Source organism: Cavia porcellus, unplaced genomic scaffold, assembly GCF_034190915.1.
Source record: "Cavia porcellus strain 051 isolate PalLab524CR breed Dunkin Hartley unplaced genomic scaffold, mCavPor4.1 scaffold_15, whole genome shotgun sequence".
NCBI classification, from domain to species: Eukaryota; Metazoa; Chordata; class Mammalia; order Rodentia; family Caviidae; genus Cavia; species Cavia porcellus.
Window position 1 is genome coordinate 55,051,216 of NW_026947498.1, and position 19,055 is coordinate 55,070,270.

General features: G+C 37.6%; 1 pseudogene; it reads right to left on the reverse strand.

Moving 5' to 3' along the window:
- Nucleotides 1-1,329: 1,329 nt before the first annotated feature.
- On the reverse strand, nt 1,330-17,970 carry LOC101788465 (putative E3 ubiquitin-protein ligase UBR7; annotated as a pseudogene).
- Between the last annotated feature and the right edge of the window lie 1,085 nt (nt 17,971-19,055).

The following is a 19,055-nucleotide window of genomic DNA, read 5'->3' on the forward strand; positions in this document are numbered from 1 at the left end:
CTGGTCTTTATCAGTTTTCTGTTCTTCTGAGCTGTCAACAGAGTATCCCATACAGAACAGCTAAGGAATTCCAGCTCTACTTTTTTAGCCACCTTCTCCAAACCTTCCCAAACTCTTTCTTTAAGCCAGTCCCAAAGGCTCCTGAACCACATAGTCAAATATAGTCACAGTAGTGATCCCACTTCCTTGGTGATCCCACTTCCCAAATTCTGTCTTAGTTATTTTTCTCATTGTGGAGACAAAATGTTTGATTCTTAAAGATTTTTTTAAAGATTTATTTAGCTCATTGTTTTGGGGGGTTTTAATCCATAATCCGTGGCTTCACAAAAACAGTTCATGGTAGGGAAAAGATAACAAAAACAACATGTGAGACAAGACTTTTTCTGTCCCTACATGCAAACTATCCATGCTACAGTAGGCATAATACTCACATCCTTAATCCTAGCCAAAACTATGCCAAACCAATCAATAAACTAATATTGCTAGCCACACCCCCCCTAATCTCATCATCACATACTCTAGATCAGCTACCTCCACAAAAGCCCTACAACTACTTATGTTTTTGGAAGACAGCGAGATCCAAACCATAACTCCCAGGAAGCTCTATAAATGTGACAGTACTAAAATTCTAATATTTGAGTGCCAGTAAATTTGTGAATAAAAATTTCACTTTATTAGTAAAATTTGTAACAAAGCTTTGCTTCCTCAACCCTATTATCAATCTCCCTTTCTGCGACAGACATTCAGATCGTAAAACCATCAGTCTTGGCTACTCCAAATTCTTAAACTCTAGTAAACCAGGACCAAATCTAGACAACAGTCAGGTGGGAAAAAGGCAGGCCAGGCTGTGGAGGCTGTGGAGGCAGACAAAAGGCACAAGATAATGGGGTGGGGACATGAAGAGCTCTGGCTGATAAGAAGTGAGCCTTCTTTGACACTTAAAGAGGTCCTGGAAGACAACAGCTCTGTAGCAAAAGACATGTATTCAGAAGTTAAAGGACAAAATCATTTTATAAGAAAGCAACTACCTTCCTCAAAACAAAATCAGATTTCTTAAAGCTTATGAACAGAAAACTCTGGCGCAGGAGAGCTAAGTCTGTGGAATGTGCTACATATAGCTAAGTTAAAGAAAGATGCTGGCTGCAAGATCAGCATCATCACTGTGGCTACGGTAGTGAAGGAGAAAGAAAGAAGCAGGAGACCCAGAGAAGGAGGCCTCTCTCCACATGGGAGGATGGTAGAAGGACCCAATGCGAGATAAAACTCTTTTAATCATGGAAGAGTAAGAGAGACTTTCATTGGTCTGAGTGAGAAAGCTCCCTACTTCACTTAGCTGCAAAAATAGTACATCCCATTCATTCTTCTTTTTTTTGACTTAAAATCTTAAAAGAACTGCTCAATGTTCTTCCTCTTAACAATTGTGACTTTATTAACAAATCTCTGCAGCTAGTCTTTAAGTCCAGTCTTGGAGTCATCTTGTTCACAAATGAGCTCTACTTGCTGACCTCTCTGCATGCTGTCAAGGATATCCATCAAAGGGTCCTGCTTCTCAGCTACCTCCTGGATCTTGCCTTTATGCACCTAAACCAAAATGGTGTCATATTTATCTGTCAGGAGTAGGACACCTAGCTCTCCACGTATTTTCATAGTCTTGGTGGGTGCATAACTTGCTACACCAATTAAATAGGCCAATAGGTGGCAATATCCTCTGTCACAAATTGTTTAGCTGTGAGCTCCTGAAATTTGTAGCTAGATTATGATGCTGTGCTCCAGCTTTTGATTCTTAATCACTGTCTGCAGATCAGATTAAGAACTTGAGCTGGTACTTGCTCTGCTTTAATTTCCTTATCAGTATCCTTTCTGTGTTCTAGAACATTCTTTTGGAGGATGCTATCTTGATTTGTGTTTTCAGCATAAATAACTTTCCATCACCTATTTCATCAACTTTCAGCACCAGTCCATCATCGTTAGCAGATATTTTGGTCACTGCTAATTGTGCAGCATAAGCTCAAAGAAAGAGCAACATTTAACACACATTTGACACAGCATTTCTTGGAAATTCCCACACTGAGGGGAATGGCACCAAGATGCCTTCTGTAATTGAACCAGCCTTCATAGATACAAACTGGGTCATCTCATCTGGAACCTCATCTTGAGGATCAGGATAATGTTTCTTGCAAATGTGAAAAAACGCAAAAAAAGGTTGTCTTTATATTTATTATCAGAACTTTTGTCAGAAAATAATTTGCATTCAAAGATCTTAAACTTGCTGTTTTCACAATCAAAATGAAAATTTGTTTTTGTCTAGAGATCAAATAATTTATGGCTTTTGTGCCATTCATAACTGCAGGCTAAACACTTCCTGCTGGTCCTTCTCCCTCTGGAGTGCAGGCATCACAGTACACAGTGCATGCCTTACTGAGCCCGTGAGCAGCAGCACTTCCCTGAGTCACTGCTCCGAGGACAAGAGCTGAGCTCCAGAACCAACTGCTACCCCGGCCATCCTGGACTTGTAAATTACTTTCTATGGTTTTATTTTATTAATTGCTTGATGTGTGTGTGTATTTATATATGAATGATTTATCAGTCTTCTGATATCAATGTTTTACCACTTTCAGTGAGATGAGAAATCTTACCTGCGTATAGTCAGATCTCTTTATCTTCTCTTTTATAAAATGTAATTGTTAAATCAGATGGTGTATCTTTTGTTTATTCACTAAACATGATTTATAGGGAGGTTAATCTGTGTTATTTGTCAACTGTTTTTACTTTTTCCACTTTTTTCCTGATATTTAAAGTTCCTTCATTTATTTATTTATTTAACCTCTTTTCTGCTTGAAGATCTTTCTTTAGGGTAGTTCTGGTTCTCATACTCTTTTAGTGTACCTTATCTGAAAAATAGCCCCATTTCCCCTTCATTCTAGACAGATGGTTTCTCTAGATGTAGATCTTTCATTTGAAGTTCTTTTCCTATAGCCCTTGGAAATGTGTCATTTCCAGTCATCTCTTCAGTTTCAATGAAAAATCCCTTGTCCTTCAAATAGATGAGTCCCTATATGTACTAAGTCATTTTTCTTTGGCCGATTTCAGTTTTGTTTGTTTGGTTTTTTTTAACTTATGATATTTCTTGGTCATGCATTCTTTTGAATTATTACAGCTTTTGTCTCAAAATGGACTGACTGTGATATCCCTTCCACAAATTCATATGTTGAAATCCAAACCCAAAATGAAAACTTCTATCACTTGAGAATACACCTAAGTAATTCTGAAAAGCATGTTAATAGAACCATGCATGGTAAATGTTACTCTTATGAGGTCTTAGACAAAGATGAGGAACATGTTATTGAGCAATGGAGAAAAAACATCCTTTTTGCAGGAAAAAAAGAACAACTGGCAAAATACTTGATTCAGCTATGTTTGTGTCCCAGTGTTTTGTAGAATTTTCAGGTGATGAAATTAGATAGTTGGCTGAGGCAATATTTAAGCAAAGGGCCAAAGAAGACATTCTAGCGTTACGGTTTTGAAATTACTTGGAATCTGTTACAAGTTTCTTATTTTCCAGTTCTTTCTTCGGAATGTGTATATTTATCTCATTTCTATCCTTTCATTGTATTTTTGCAACATACACATAAACTTTAGTTCCACAGGTTTACAGCTGGAGAGAAATGTCTCACAATTAATTGTACCTTATCACTCATACCTGACTTAGATGATATTTAGATGAAACTTTGGGCTAGAATTTTGAGTTGAAACTGGAACAAGTTAAGACAATTTTGGAGGTTTTGAGATGAAAGAAATATGAATGTATTTTGCCTGTGAGAAGGACATAAATGTGGCTTCAGGGATGGAAATGCACTAAATAAATTCCATCTCCACAGAACTAAATCTCTTTTTATTCTTTTGGAGAATCAAAAATTCTCTGATATGAAATATTTTAGCAATAGCAATTGGACCTCTGTTCTTCTGTTTGAGTGGTTGAAAAAAAATTATCTGATAATAGCTGAATTCTCTACTGATAATACTACAGACTCAAAAGTAAGGAATTCATGAAGCATGGCCATTAGATGGAAGATCAGAAACACAGCGCAAAATGAGAAGAGAAAGCATCATAAAAGATTTGAGAGTAATACACAACCAGAACTCTCACAACTTCTCTCTCCTTAAGAACAGCCTTCACAGACTCTAACCTATTCTTCAGTTCTACCCAGTGCAAGGTTGTTGACCTGTGGTTCTACTGAGTCAAGGTTAAGATTAGGGTTAAGAAGATGACACTTCTGATGTCCAGATCACACAATTGAAAGAAGAATCTCTCAAACTATATGAATAATACCTGGCTTTCCCATGGCAGACCAGAGGTTGGCTTTTGATAAGACTCAAGATCAGTTGTCTTTATGAAGGAAAATTTTTTCTAATGTTCTCTTTCAAAAACCTTCTGATTTCTTTGGAGAGGCATAAAAAAGCTTATTGTGTATAATTCAGAGTACACACTACCTTCAAAAGGAACTTTATAGTCTGGAACTAGTAATATTTATGTATTTTTTTTTTTGGCGTGGAACTCTGTGAAATTTGTGAATGTATATATTGTTTGGTTTTGGTTTATAGGAGAAAAGCAGTGGCCCACCCACTGGAAAAATGATAATTACTCATTTTAAGATGAAGGCATAGTCCATTTTATAGGAGAAAAACAGAGGTCTAATGTATTGTATTTTTTAAAAAAATATTAATCGAAAATGTTTTGCTTAAGAACATCCTTTGAAACCTTAGAATCTGTTTCTCTATTTTAAGGTTAGGTTTCTGTCCTTTGCCTATCAACTAAGCTAATTTAGCCCCTTTCAGTATCTTTAAGGGAAGAGTCCTGATTTTTAAACACTATTTTATATTTAGATATTCAAAAGAGTCAGCTTTTACACTGACGTCTAAAAATAATTCTGTAGACTGAGAAAATGGCAGGAAAAGTAGGATTACTACTAGGAAGAAAAATCTGTTGGTTAAATATTTTAAAAATATTTTCACATCAGTAAATCCTTTTTAAATGTCTTCCTAAATTATATGTGTGTTTTTATGCAATTTAAACAGATATATTAAATGATCAGGGATGATGGTTTCAACTTTACTTTTGAGGATAACAATTCTAATTACAGAAAATCATATCCGATATAACTTACCAATATGCATTTTTCTCTGGAGCTATGGACTTTTACACAACTAAAAGCAGTCAAAGTGTTACTGTCCATTGAATTGATTAATCATCTGTTCTTCTTATTTATCTTAAATTCTAGGACTTTTGGCCAATGTAAGATAAGCATATGATTAACTGTTGCATTTAGCCCTTCCTTTGCAGAAGGCTTTTGCTTGCCTGTTGAATACTGGCAGCTGTTAGAAATGAGGTCCACAAGTTTCTTTTCTCAGAAAGTTTCTTCTTTCCATAATTAGTGAGGTCACTGAGTCTCATTCACAATAACTTTTTTTTTTTTGGTATCAGAAATAGAACTCAGGACCTCGCACTTGCCAAGCAGGTGCACAGTAACTTTTCTTGATAAGAATCAACTCTCTGTCTGTGGGGAGGGGAAACTTACCCTTTTTGTTGAAGTACATTCCATTTCAGGTCCTTTTCACAATTCTCATTCTTATTCTCTCAAACCTTTTTGACCCTTTCAAACATACCCTCATCCCTCTGTTATTTGGGAAAATCCCTTCCTCCTCAGCTATGACACCGTGTCCGAGAAATATGTCAAACACAGAACACTCTTCCTCTGCTCTCTCCCTACCTTCCCACTGTGAGGCTGAGCTCCAGAGGCGATGCCAACAGACAAATAAACCTGATACTTTTTTAAAAATTTAGTTTCTATTATTCTTTTCATTATACAACCACGCTGTTGAGAAAGTTTCAAAGTGGGACTCTTCCTATGGATGTATGTATGAAGGCTCAGAGATTTTTGATCATCTTCACCTTTCAAACACCTTTAATCTAATGTTAGTAGTTATGTGAAAAAGACAAGGGTACTTGGAGACAAGGGGTTATTTTAGGTTTCCTCAAATTATACCATTATTTGCGCAAATTTGCTCCATTGCTTAAGCAAAGATAGTCACTATGGAGTGGTAGAACTATTTTCCTGTTGTCTTTTCTATCTATTCAGAGTCTTACAGGAGCTTCTACTCATAATTAAGAGCTTCCCTTCTACCTCCAGTGTATACCCTAAGGGCTTATATCCATGGCTGTGTCAAACATATTTTTTCTCATATAGGTGAGCTATAATATTTCCTTCTGGGATGCCCATAAGGAAAAATAAAAATCTCTCACATCTTGCCAGTAGACAGGATCCAAGCTATCTTAAGGCAGAGATGGCAAAACTAAATCCACTCTACCTATAGAATTCATTTGGTGGTTCAACAACACCCATTACAGAATTTTCAGGACTATTTATTAGGCACAATTTTAAAAGCACACACTCAAAGTGTTATGGTTTGTGTCTGGGTGTCCCCCCAAGACCTCATGCAGTCATGGAAATGGCTAAATTTAGAATTTGTGATTGGTTTGCTGTCTAGCATTGGGATTGGTGGTGTGATTGCTGTACAAATCCAGGGGCTGGTGGTCAGCATACAATATAGGGGAGGGAAGGAGGCATGTTTTTCCCTTTTTAAACCCTGTTTGCTCTTGTTGCTTGTGGCTCCTTAAATGGCTTCCCTTTAGCCATGCCATCCTGCCTAGAAGCCAACTAACTGTGGACTGAAACCTCCAAAAACTGTAAGCTAAATAAACCTTTCCTTCCTTCATTTTGGGCATCAAGTATTTTGTCTAAGCAATGAGAGAAGAGTAACCAAGACATAAAGAAACAGAGTGTGAGCCCTTCAGAGATAGGCAATTTCACCTAGAACTGGGACCATGTATATTTCTCTTGAGGTTGTAGAAACCTGTGGAAAAGGTGACTCACTCCCAGAGGGATAAGAGCCCATCTTACATGTATGAGCCCAATTTTTCTTTTTATGGATAATTTAAACATTCTTTGAATTTTTCCAGCCACTTCTTTTATTTTAGGATCAGCTGTCTGCTCTTTACTTTCTCATCTAAACAATTCCATGTGTTTACAGTATCCTAAAGGAACTTTGGGTGTGATGGGTCTGGAAGAAAAGAAGTGCATATTAATTTAGGAGATGCCAGTATGCATAGCCTTGGGTAATTGTGACTGTGTCTTGGAAGTTTCAGTCTGCAATGTTTTTAAAAGTACAACTTTTTTAAAGTTATTATTTTCCTTGCCTCTTTTTTTACCTACTTTTATTTCTTTAATCTTACCTCAACCTAACTAAGAAAAGACTTATTTAACTGAAACAATGCTTGATATGGCAAAAATAGTATATATGACAGCTAAAAAATAAGGCCCTGGTGGTTGTTCACTAGATTATCGTTGGTCTCTGTTATGGTCCCCATTATGTTTCTGTTGCATAAAGATACAGAATAATCTGCCTTCAGATGTCCAAAGAGTGCACAAGTAAAAACACTGCATACAGGCCTATAAAATATACTTGTAGCTAAAATATTAGTCTCTTAGGATCAGTTTTATGGTTTCCACAGAACTGGAACTCTGACACTCAAAATATTACCAGACACCTATCGATTGGTCAATTACAGCATATGTAAGAATTATTCTCCTAATTGCTAGTATGGGAGGGAAAAATATTAATATCAGTTACTAGGAGAGTTCAAGATTCTCCTTTACCATGCTACCTTGATTTAGGCACAAGTAGCTCTTGTAAAAATTAGAAAATAGAAATATATTTATGTTGATAAATTTAAGTTGGCCTAAAGATAGAGGTCCTTAGACAGATAATATATATTTTTTACCTTTGCTAATTCCCATACCCACTCTTGATTCTGAATGAGAAATAGGGTCCTTTATGTATGACAGAAACACAGATTCTAGCGAAGAGTTTCTTATCCATAGCTCTACTGACATTTTGTGTGACATGATTCTCTGCTGTGAGGTCTCTTCTGTGTGTTGTAGGCTATTTTGAGCTTGTGTTGTCTATCTATACTCACTCAATGACAGAATCATTGTGGTATCTGCACCCCCAGGTATGACAACTGAAAATGTGTCTGGGTCTCTTCAGATTCTCTGGTTGAGAATCACTATTTAAGTGTCACAAGAGGGGAAGTACGCTGCTCAGAGTATCTGAAGGGGAACACTTAAAGCTTGTGTGGAAAGTATTTAGCACTTAATAAAGATGATGGGCAACTAACACAAACATGGACATGCAGACAAATATCCACACAGTGAAGCTTTAGTTTGCTTTTCTTACTGTTTTCCTTCATGATGGTCTACCTTCCTAAACTCATCCAAGGTTAGTAATTTAGCAAACATTACTGAATAATGTATAGGTTTCTGAAAGTTTTGCTTTGTTCTCTTTTGTTCAGAGTGTTTTAGGCATTTTTATAATAAGGATAAAGTGGTCGTTAACATATTGGGTATGTCTTTCTCCCCCCTATAGATTATTGCTATCATATTTTCCCATAAAGTTAGAAGTTCAGAATAATGACAGGAATACATTTCAACTTAAACAGTACCATGAATAAAACATAATGTCATATTGGGCTATATAAGACCAGGAATAAAGAACATTGGAGATACTCATCATTAGATAAAAGTATTTTTCACTAAATCTTGAAGATAAATAAGCCAATCCCACATTAACTTATAAGAATCTTGAGAGAAAAGAGTTGATGTCCTTATCCTGGGACATGATTCCCTAGAGAGGAATCACTTAATGACCCATCTGGGGGACACTGGATAGAATTGCCACTTGCCTTTGAACCTGTTACTTTCTTGTTAATGTCCGCTCTTCAAGGATAAAAGATCCTGTTCTCTGTTGCAGGTTGTGTTTCGCAAGAAGCCACAAGTTAGTACAGCTTAGAGGACTCTCCTTTGACATCAGCCCAAGGTCCCATTCCAGGTCCAGAGTTACTGCTTGGGGAAATTATCCAAATCCTACAGAAGAACTGTTGTACAAAGAAATATAATCAGAACGTTTGATCCTGAGAGTGAGTCAGACTGAAACCCTGAACTCTCTGACAAGTTAGTACCTACATTTGCCTAAATGCCTTCTAATTTCATTTCAAATTTTCCTCATATTATAAGCAATGAGCCTAGGTCCCATTTTAGTTCTCACTTTGTCCTGACACACAAAGATGACAAGGAAGACAGCTAAGCACCAGACTCACCAGCAAGGTTGGCAGGAGGCTGCTGTGGTGAGAAGCCTGGTACTTTTAATCCCTCATGGTGTGTCCTAAGGGCATTCTCTGCCTTCTGCCAACAAACATTCTGATAGTGTTTTATACCTAAGGCAGTTTGGGAGGAATCAGCCTTCAGATAGAGCCAGCGACAGTCTCCAGGGTGTGTCTCAAGACCGCATTTGCTCTGGTCCTCTGCATTGGAAAGTCTTCTTGCCTTTTTCTCTCTCCCCTCTCCTTTCTTATCAGCAGCCTCTTGTAGCTACTTTCCAGGATTTGCCAGATTTGAAGACATCTCTCATTATGGGCATTTGTTCACTGTTATAGTGGGTGTAAGATAGAAAATGTGTGGTGTAAGGGCTTCAGTTTTCATCTGCACAAAAAAATGTGACACCAACCTTGACTAATTTTGTCCATCACAAAATAATAAAAATTTCAACGGGAAGACTTGGAATTAGAATAAAAGTAACCTGTCTCTATTGGGCCACAAATGCATCCCAAAGCCCATTGTACATGAGACTTAATAAATGTTTTTTTAAATGAATGAATATAAGAATCCCTACTATTTATTTTTAAAGAAATACGGTTAGGCAACTCCAGAGATTTCCATGGATGGGATAATATGAATACAAACCTATATTCTTTTCTAGTTACTGTTTCCTCATCTTTAAAGTTTTGCCTAACAGCTCACAAGATGATTGAACTAATTTTGTAGCTATGGAGAGCTCCAGATATCATCATACCAATAGCTCAAGAAACAAAGATAATGAATAATTTTTCTCTTTTTTTTAAAGTTAGTCAGCAATGTCTTTCCCAGAAGTTTTAAGCAGAGTTTTCCTCTGACCTGATTTGGGTGACCCTCTGTCTCATGCAACTCCATCCATGAAAGATGTCCAGGAAAGACAATGGCAAAGAGAAGAAGGAGCTCCATTTTTGGTTTAAACAACAATTTACCTTCAGGACTGGAAACCATACTACCTTGAATGAAATCAGGTTTCTGTTAATACCGAGAAATGGAAAATTGCCAACTAAGTGAGCAACTAACAATGTCAACAAGAGTTATAAATTTTGAGTTCTGCTCATGCCATTGATAACCCTAGAGTCTACATTCATCTTTTGGTTTTTCTTTCTCATGCTCTCTGATGAACAGTAATTTCTCCTACAGACACCTTGAGAACGTGTTCAGGGACCCCTGGTAAAAAAAAAAAAGTCTATTTATTAACGACCAGGATTGATGCAAAACAAGAAGGATAGAATATTTTTTTAAAAAGAAGCTAATTTGGACTCAGAATTGGGCTTGATATTAAAATAATTCATTTGTTCATTATAGCTCCTCCACAGTTTTAGGCACTATTGTATGCACTAGGGACTTAATTATGTAAAAATCAGACCAGGTCTTATCTTTCAGGGATTACATGTTCCAAGTTAGCACTTTAATAAACAAATAAGTATATATTATTAAATCAACACTGAAAGGCATTAAGGGAAAAAAGTGAATGCAAACAGGAAAGATAGCATTATAGGACACCTTCTCTGAAAGCATATTGAAGAATGGCCTTGTGTGTGGGAAATGGGTCACTCACTGTGTGGGAAACGTGGAGTAGGAAGTTCTGGGGTGGCAAAGGATATAACGTAGAAGACACAAATGTGGCCAGGATGGAATGAACAAACACAAAAATGAGGTCAGAAACCAAGGAGATGATCAGAGGATGTAGGATTTGGACAGTGTTGATAAACCCTAGAGATTTTATTTTCATACATTAGAGGCCGTAGAGTAATTTGAACAGGAAATTGCTATACTTCATTATATTTTAAGAGTCTCACCCTAGCTGCTATAATTATGATGATTCATAGCATACAACTGAACAGAACATTTATAACACATTTTGTTAAGTAATTAATAAACTCTGTGTGTTTTAGTGACACATTTAATTTTGTTAGTGCTAGAGATTTAAGCCAAGGCCTCACAAATGCTAGGGAAGTGATCTACCACTGAGCTATATCCCCAACCTGAAATATATCACTTATGAGAGAGATGGAATTTTTTTAATCTATCGTAAGAAATTTGAATACACAGTTTACTAGATGAGCTAAATTTTAAAATACTCCTACTTTTTTATAGTTGTCAGCTTTGAGATACCTACTCCTTATAATTAAGTAGATAGAGAAAATAATTACTGAATTTTTCTTGAACCATTAATAACCACACCAAAATTTATTATTAAAATTTTTGATAGTCAAAGAATTGACACTTGGGTAATATTCTCTTTTAATGTGATAGTCAGACCCTGAAAACTTTCCAGCTTGTTTTTTTTTAACCCATTCAGGGATCATCCATACACTCAACATTAAACTTTAGCAACAATATTTCAAATCATTCCTTGGTTTGGCTTTCTGCAGGATGATAAACTGTGATAAGATTCAATAACAAATAAGAGCTGTGTGTGTGTGTGTGCTTGTGTGTATGTGTGCATGTGCGTGTGCTTGTGTGTGTGTTTATGTGTGTAATCTGGGAGAAAAGCAATGGTGAAAGAAGTAATTGTCATCAAAACACATCTCAAACACTTAAGTTTAGGAAAGAGTGCAAATACAGGTTGAAAACCTGGGAGTTAATTCTTTTAAAGCTACCATTGCCTGCCTACACCCTGGAACATCTTATTTACTTGACTTGGAGGCCCTGTTCTAACTGGTGAAGCCATAGAATATATTATTTTATCTCTCTGTACCTCATGCCAACCAATAGATATATGGCATTTTGTTAATGAGAGAAGTGGGGTTGGAGGGCTGTCAGTCTATTTTTCCCATTCTTTTTGTATCTTTCCTAACTTCTCAGCCTTCCCAAACATACTGAGATGTCATCACTGAGAAACTGAACACTTCTGGCTAGTGGGATTCCAAGCTAGAGGAAATAATACCAAAGACAGAAACACAGAGAGATGTAAAATTTGTCTTTATTATCCAAGAATCAAGATGGTAACGATTAGGTTTTCTGGTTGGCAGCATAGTTTTATTATAATCTTTATCTTTAAACTTCTAAGGAAGTTTATTATTTGCTTAAGAAGGCTTGGGTTCCCAGCCTTCTCCTTCTCAGGCCAGGTGGAGCAGTGGCAGTGACCAATCTATCACACTGCACTGGCAGTGGCATGTGTTTCCCTGGTGGACAACCCATGAACCATAGCCATGGCCCCAAGAACAATTAGTGAGTACCATGCTGTGTGGGCATGTGAGAATCAGACATCAGAACCCCTGGATTTTGAGAGGGGAGGCCCACTCCTGGCCATCTTTCATTCCTGTGAAATTCTGTGATGGAGCTACACTTTGTGTTGCCTGAAGATAATTCAATTTTCAGAGTCTTTTGCCAGAAGAAATATAAAAGTTATTAAATGAATTTGCAGGGATATAAGGAAAACCCATGCAATGGCAAGGCTTGGGATTTGAGTTTTAATTTCTTCAAATTGATGAAAAATTCATCTCTTTGCTTCCCCCTTTCTCCCCCTACACTAACACAGAGGGCTAGATTGGGAAAGAGATGAATGCCATTAGCAGGGCAGCACAACTGGAGAACAAGGACTGGCATATTGCGGCACGAGGTGAAGGAATAAAAAGAAGGGGCAGACACCCCAAATCCTTCAGTGGAATCCTTAATGGAAGTGAGAACTTGTAAGGGATCTCTGAGAATTACGGCTCAGCATGAGGGTAATATAAACCTGAACTAGAGAAAAGTAGACGTACTAAGGATGGAGAGCCATGGGGCATCTGACTCACAACATCATGTGGAGGAAGCCGCAGGCAGAAGACTGGGCATGGGTGGTCTATATGGAGCTTGAAATCTAGGGATGGCACAGAGGGAATTTAGGATTTAGGACTGAGGACATAGCAAGAGTGAACCTCTCATTTTCCCACTTTTCTGTCAATTACCTAGACCCGGAGAGCTTCTGTGTTCTTGTTATCCAGCAAGGAGTCTAAGGAAGACCGAATACACCCTGGATCATTATCTGGCCAAGATGAAGGTGAGGTGGCGAAACATAGACTTAACTACATGAATCAGTGTCCTGGAGCTGGGAAGAAAAATGGAAGGAAGCTGAGATATCTGAGCTCTAGTGTGTTTGTGGGGGAAAAGAGAAAAGAACATGGATAGTCTCAAGACAGCATGTATTCTGTACTGATCTCTTTAAAGCTGCTTGGAGAAGAGGAGAGAGTTCCTGAAGAGCAAACTCACCAAGAAGTTAAAGAAGTTTGCAAGGACTAGCTAGGCAAGGATATATTAATACACTACAGTATTGATCTGTGCTTCCTTAATGTATCACACACACACACACACACACACACACACACACACACACACACATACACACACACGTTGAACAAATTTTCAAGTACTAGGTCAACTGGGGTACCACCTATGAACATGGTAAAATTTAATGTGTTCATGATAAACAACAATTGGACCACCTGGACTCTACCACCTTTCTGTTCCCCATTCTCCTCTGGACAACTTGGTAATGCAAGCACCTGGGCCTTTGTTTGCCTGCTGCATACTGAAAGTCTCTTGTCTGACACTCCATCAAGAAGTGGCTGCTTTGTGATTTGCTGAGTGAAGCTTCTATGTAACATATGTCCAGATTCCATTTTATTGTCCCTCTGTACTTGGTTGTAGAAAAATTAACAGAAAAGCTGCCTGACACTGGCTGAAAAACTTTTAAGGAAGTTTATTATTTGCTTAAGAAGAAGCGTGGTACATGCCAGGGTTCTTTTGGGGGTCAATGCATTTATTAATATCTTTATCTTTTCCTTTTAGGGGTCAATGAGCTTATTAATAGGCTTATCTTTTCCTTTTTTCCATCATACTCAACTTAGCTTTTGATCCTGTCACTTCATGGTCTTGGGTGGCAAGGATCACACCCTCAGCCCAGACACTGAGTGGAGGGACAGACTCAGGCAGGCAAGGCTGTTCTCTTTGGAGCCTTGGCTTTTCATTTTGGAAGTGCATTTTTTTTTCCTTAGAAAAGACTCTCTTTTGTCTTTCATTTGTAAGTTGTGGGTCTTTGATTTCTCTTGCCAGACAGGAAAGCAAGTAGGTTTCCACAATCCATAATTAGAGATTTCTGGATCCAGATGTTTCAGAACTCAGAAGATTGCAGGTTTTAGAAAGCAAAGCAGTGCAAATTGTGTATTTTATGTTATGCCACCAAGGAGATCTAGAGAAACACTGTGTCATCAAACACATTCGTATGTGCACTGCAAAATGTATCAGTAGTAACATGGAGTAACAATCATTATGAAAAATTTCACAAGTTTTCTACCAAATCAGTTAGCATCAGACCTAGGGAAAATATTCTCAGTTTTCTGACTCTTAAATTTTGGAATAGTGAATGAGAGATTGAAGACTGCTATAAAACCACAAAAAGAAAAAGTATTCTATTCATTGTCTAGGATGTGCAAATAGCCATCATGAATAAATCAAGAAAGGCAAGATGAAGGATAAGAGAAAGGCTGTTGGGTGACCAGTTCTGGAGGCAGTCAAAGCTGGAGAAGGCTACACTACTTCTGTGGCCAGGCATTTGGTTCCTTTCCAGAGATGACCTCCAACAAATAGCTCTATTTCTTCTACTTGTCTTTCAGGCAAATTTATAATGAGATGCAAGGATACCAGCAAAAAGGAAAAGCTGCCTTCTCAATTACTAGATAAAAGTTAATAAAAGAGATGAGAAATGCAAAATAAGAAAGAGCACAGATTTCAATTTGCTATAGAAGTTGGTAGATTAATTCACTTGTTAAATCAATTACTGTTTGTAGAGCTTTTCCACACCGATTCTATCTCTGGTGAATCATCAGTGGACAGAAGATCCTTGCCTTGTTCAGATTGCATTTTAAAGTGGGAGGTAATTAGACACAATGGACAAATCTATAATATATATCAAATATTGAATAATTTTCTAAAGAAAAATAAATTAAAGCAAGACAATAGGTGGTGCTGTTGTACTATTGCATGTAAGAGTCTTCAGGAAATGCATCTCAGAAAAGGCAGCAATGACCTAGAGAAGTGGGGAGGTTAGTTGTAAGAAAATGTAGGACGAATATTCCAGACTAAGTGTAGAATAAGTGTGAAGTGTCCAAGGCAGGGAGATTGTGGGTGTATTAAAGTGAGACAGAGAGGAAGCACCTGACTCTTCTCTTGTTCTCCATGCGGGTTGAAGAGGCCCCAGTTTGGCTATCCCTTGTAGCCTCAGATCTCACTTTCCCTTACTAGCCCTTGCATCCCTCCATGGCTTGCCTCGGTGGGTTAGTGGCCACCTTCCTCAGGCTGCTCAGACAGAAGGGCAGCTTGGTTGTCAGCTGTGGTGCTCCTGTCTTACTCCTAGCACTTCAAATGCTGCTACTGCTGCCTGAAGAAGAGTTACTCCAATGTAGCTCATGTCAAGGCAGAAGGGATTTGAGTCCATTAATACCCCAAGCCTCAATAAAATGGAACTCTAATGAACACAGCTATCCCTTCTGAAGGTACCCTGGTTTCAGCCCTGTCATTTCCCCAAGAAATACAATAGTTACCAACCAAACAGCTTGTGTGGCACCTCACTGACTTACCCCCAGGCCAGCTGCTGCTATCCCAGACATCACTGCCCTCTGGCCTAATCACAGGCCTGCCCTTGCACCAATTAGAGTCGTGTGGACAAAGTAGTGGACTCAAAAGCAAGGGCAAGAAATACTAGAAGTTGTCAGCTCTAAAGAGATCCAGAGACCAACAACTAGTGAGGACCGGCACCTGGCAGTGTCTCCCAACAGTTTTGGGCACAAACCAACACCAAATGACAGTGGCTGGCGGCAGCAGAGACCAGCGACCTGCAGAGCTGATCATCACAGCCTAGCATGTGCTGGTGTCCCACAGAGGCAGCTGGCAGTGGTAGAGATCACAGAGTCTCCCAACAAAGTCTCACATGTGGAGAGCAGAAGCTGACAAGAATGGCAGTGGCAGAAGCTGGTGGCCAACTGTCCCAGTTGACAGCATCCACTGTTCTTCGTTCTTCAGTGGAGTTTGGTAGTAGGCTGAGAGCACTTTGCACATTCACAGCTTCTGCCTGAGTTAAGCCAAAGAGCGCTCGCTAACTGGCAGTGAAGGAGCATCAACAGAGAGGGTGTGGATGGAAGTGATTAGCGGGTAGAGGAACCAGAAAAAAGGTCAGAAATACCAAATACCACCAGGACAAGATTACGGGGTTTATAAACCAGTGAAAAGCTTTACGCTTTGTTGTTCCTTTCACGGGAAACTAAGTGTTTTGTTCAGACATGACATGCAACAACTTATGTTTTGTAAGTTCACTATGGCAGTGTGAAGCAGGCAATAAGGAAATCAGGAGGCAGCGGCAGACCTTTTCAGGGTTCTTATCTTGCATGAGCGTTTCAGAAGTGAGGACTGTTGAATCTGGATTATACAGCACAGGTCAAGCCACCATAAGATTGACTGAGGAGAAAGTGAACCTTGGTTTTGTTCTGAACCACATACTGAAGAGCAATATTATTTACTTAAAGGAAGTTCCCTGAAGGCACAGAAGATGCAGAGGAAATGCTAAATTGTATTTGATCATGGTCAATTTAGTATGCCATTTACACATGCGGATGGAGCTGTAGCCTAAAGAGTTGAGTATATAAATTTGAGGCTGAGGAAAAAGTGAAGATCAGAAATACAAAACTGAGAGGAATCAGCACACAGGCAAATCTACCAAAAGGTGTTCTTGTCTATTAGAAAAACAGGAACATTTTATTTTCAGTGAATCAGGAAAAGAAGATAAGAATCTAGAAAGTGATGCCTAGAAGGACATAGATATAGAAATATGAACTAAATTGCATTCAGTAGTTCATCTGTTGAAATGGCAAAGAGAGAGAACAGGATTCCACAAGGATGCCCTTGGTTAAATTGAGCCTGAACCACAGGAATGGTGACCACTGCCTCCCCACAATGCTTTGGTAGGGACATAGTCCCATATCTGAAACTGAAAAGAGGTAATTTTTAACACCTCTATCTTGTAAATGACAAAATTCTTCTCAGTAATAATTATGCAATAATTAATAAAGATCATTATTCATGATTCATTCTCTAGTTGTAAAGCAAAAAATTATCCATCAAAAAGGACAAAATTCAGTTTTAATAATATCATTGGAATACATATCAAATACACGTGGACTAAACTTACCAAATACAATGACACAGTATTTACTAAATGCAAATATTGTACCTTTTTATTTGCATTATTTCAAGTTTAATTTTAAACAAATGCATATAATTGCACAGAATAATCAAACTGATATAATTTAAGCTCTATTTGTTTTTGTAATCACTGAACTAACATTATAATGTACTGCTTAAATACATGCAAGAATACATTTGAGAAGCACACTTGAAGATTCTAAATTTCTAGGAATTTTCTTTACAAATAAAGCTGTGTAGCTGATACTGAGTAGGTAAGTACTTTTTATGTTTATAAACTAGAAATTTTCTGAATTAACTTTCATGTGGAATCCAGTGGTTATGCAAGGATAAGTAACAGATATGTATTAATAATCTATATAAAAACTCAATGGTAATAATGACACTTGTATAGAACTTAGATTAATAAATATATCTGGAAGGAAAGGAATACTTCACCATTGATATTATTTAGAATCACCTTGCATAGTGATAATAAAAATCAGATTAACTTTTACTCAGTTTTATCATTGCTTTTAAATCATTACAGATCACATACCTGCATCTTGCCAGCACTCCCACCCTTGGGAGTCTCTGCTTTTGATATAAGGACATATTTTGGGATCAGTCACTATTTTTCTAGAAGTTCCATTTCATCATTTCTGGCAAAGGTTCAAAAATCTTATACAAGGAGAATGGAAGACGGGAGTTCCCTTACATGTGGGAGCAGAGATCTTCAATATGAAATATAGAACTCTAAAGGTGTACAAGACAATCCCTTGGGTTATGAAAAGTAAATGTCAGGCTTCTATTTTTATTTTTCATTCTTTAATATTTTCTATTTTTGTACATGTTTTATAGTGAACATAATGTGCTATTGTACATGTACAGTTTATAAACTACATTTGGATATTTAAGCTTAATTTCTTTTTTTATTTTAAAGAGGGTAAAATTAAACAGAACAAAACAGATCATAAGAAAACAATTTTAAGAAACACTGATTTCAAAGCAAGACCACTGGAGATCTTCACTGTCTATCATATTGTCTCTTGTTTTCTTCCAAACAGTTGTCCACATCTTCACACACAGTGAATGCATACTGAACATTAAAGTACTAAACTAATCAGAACAGGATGATGGAGGCTTTTTAAGTCTTCAAGACAATGGGGAAGTCAACAATGGCTGCCATAATGTTTCTCGTTCTCTTTGAAATAGTTGTCCATATCTTTACATATAGGCTTAATTTCTTAAAGAGACCAAGAAAAAAGTTTCCAAGTTGTTCTTGGCTAGACTGCAGTTACTCTATTATGAGGCATTGAAATGCTGATCATTTTTGATATTCAACAAAAATTAATCTTGTTTCTGCTTTAGATAATCCATGCTGAATCAAAGAGTTGCTAAATAAAAGTGTGAGAGGCTGAATGTGTATTCTCATTCAAATGAGAGGCTGGGCCACTCCTGAATAAGAGATTAGCCTCGTGGATTCTCTTGAAGAGAGAAAAAAATGCCCCTTAACATTAATGATGGAATCTGCTCAAGGGCTGTATAAAACCCGATTAAGACTGCAGAGTTCAACACCATCAGACAGGTGGAGAAATGGGCCTATAAAACTTGATGAGTTGATGCTTTTAATTAGCTATGAAACATAAA